Below are 2,289 nucleotides of genomic sequence, written 5' to 3' on the forward strand. Positions count from 1 at the left end.
CAACCCCCTGCATGGGCAGGGACACCTCCCACCAGCCCAGGCTGCTCCAAGCCCCATCCAACCTGCCCTTCAACACTGCCAGGGATGGGGCAGCCACAGCTTCCCTGGGCAACCTGGGCCAGGCTCTCACCACCCTCCTCATCTCCAACCTCAATCTCCCCTCCTGCAGAGGAATTCCTGCCCAAGGAATTTCTCCTAGGAAATGTTTACCCTCCTCCAGTTAAACGTTCTGGGTCACAGTTACTCACTTACTTGTGCCTTGGATTGAAATTCAAACCTGAACCTGCTGGCCCAGCCTTTGCTGCCTGATCCCTGGAAAATCACCAGGGATCCAGGGCAACATCTTCCCAGATCCTGACAGATTCAAGCAGTTTCATTGATGCAGGGAAACCACCTTTCCCCTGGAAACACCTGCTCCTCTCAGATGTTCCCCAGGTGGAAGGGATTCAAAAAGCACCAGCCTGGAGCTGTTGGGGTGTGAGGTGCAGGGGCAGCTTCAGAGCAGAGAATGAGCCCCTAGATTGGGGAAAAAACCCATGGAATTTCAGTAAAAATTAACAGTGCACATATTGCAGGTGTTACTGTAAGGAAAGCTCCTCCATAGGATATAGATGTATAGATATTCAGGGTCATATATAATATATATTAGAGGCTGGGAGAGTTGGGGTGTTCAGCCTGGAGAAGAGAAGGGTCCAGGGAGACCTTAGAGCAGCTTCCAGTGCCTGAAGGGGCTCCAGGAAAGCTGGGGAGGGACTTGGGACAAGGGCAGGGAGGGATGGGATGAGGGGGATGGATGAAAAGTGGGAGAGGGAGATGGAGGTTGGAGATGAGGAGGGAATTCTTTGGTGTGAGGGTGGTGAGAGCCTGGCCCAGGTTGCCCAGGGAAGCTGTGGCTGCCCCATCCCTGGCAGTGTTGAAGGGCAGGTTGGATGGGGCTTGGAGCAGCCTGGGCTGGTGGGAGGTGTCCCTGCCCATGCAGGGGGTTGGGACTGGGTCATCTTTAAATCCCTTCCAATCCATCCCATCCCATCATACATACATATATATATGTATTTCCAGCCTCTGCCCCTGCAGGCAGAGCCTCCTGCCCAGGGAGGGAAGCAGGAGCAGGATCATGATCCTACAACTTCTCAGGCCTCAGGAACTGCAGGGAGAGGTCAAGCCAAAGGGGGGAGGGAGGGAGCACAAGGGCTGTATTTTCCCAGGACTTTATTCCACTTGACAACGGGGGCAGGGAAGCAGCTCCAACCCCTGCTCTGCCTCCCTCAGCATCTCAGCTGCAAACCCTGAAGATGTTCCACCCTCAGTGCTGCACCTTCCCAGGCAGGGGGGAGGCAGGAGACGCAGGGACAGGGCTCTGCTCCCCTCCAGCCCCCACCCCCCCAGTTTGGCTTCAGTCCCCATTTACCTGGAGTTAAATCCTTCCCCTCCTCTTTTCTCCCCCCCTAGGAATTCTGCTCCCAAAGCTGCGGGTTTCCTGCTCCAGGCTGGGGAAGGGGAGGTCCTTGGGCTCTGGCCCCAGAGGGGAGGAGGATGGGCTTCCTCCAGCAGTCCCAGTCCTTCCCAGGCTCCACGTCCCACTGCAGGGCTGGGCAGGCAGGGCAGACCCCACCTCCCTCAGCAGAAGCCAAGGAAGGGCTGGAATTTGTGGTGCCAAGGCAGGAAAGGGAGGATTTAGTCCCTGGAGCAAAGGAAGAAACGTCTCCTCTTTGCACCCCACTGGCTCAGGGAGGATTTTCCAGCATGGAGCAGCAAAGTGGTAAGGAAAAAGCTTTGGGTTCATCAGCCCTGGCTGCTCCAGGGTCTGGCTGCTCCCTTGGGATGATCCTGGTGCTGCCAGAGGCCCCGGGATGAGTGAGAGGGTGGAAAGGAGAAGGGCAGGGAAGGGAGGAAGAACTTCCCAGCTGGATTCAGACACCCCGTGACTCCAACTCCAGGCACTAAGCAACCCAACCATCACCTCCCAAGCAGCAGTTCAGGGGCCTCTCTCTGAAACCCACCCCCCAAATGAAGTGGTGGCAGGAATTTGGTGGGAAAGAGGAAGGATGGGAAAGGGTTTTCCAGGCTGTGGCCACGTGCAGCTTCTCACAGCTTGGGCAGGAAGGTTGGGCAGAGCTGCAGCCACCGTGAAGGGTTGGGGAGTGGGGGAGAAAGTGTTGGTGTCTGGTTTGGGAAGAGCAGGCAGAGGAAGGGCTGAGGCAGAGGAAGGAAGGGCTGAGGAAGAGGGAGGAAGGGCTGAGGAAGAGGGAGGAAGGGCTGAGGCAGAGGGAGGAAGGGCTGAGGAAGAGG

This window comes from Chaetura pelagica, unplaced genomic scaffold (genome assembly GCF_000747805.2).
Source record: "Chaetura pelagica isolate M959 unplaced genomic scaffold, ChaPel_1.0 scaffold755, whole genome shotgun sequence".
NCBI classification, from domain to species: Eukaryota; Metazoa; Chordata; class Aves; order Apodiformes; family Apodidae; genus Chaetura; species Chaetura pelagica.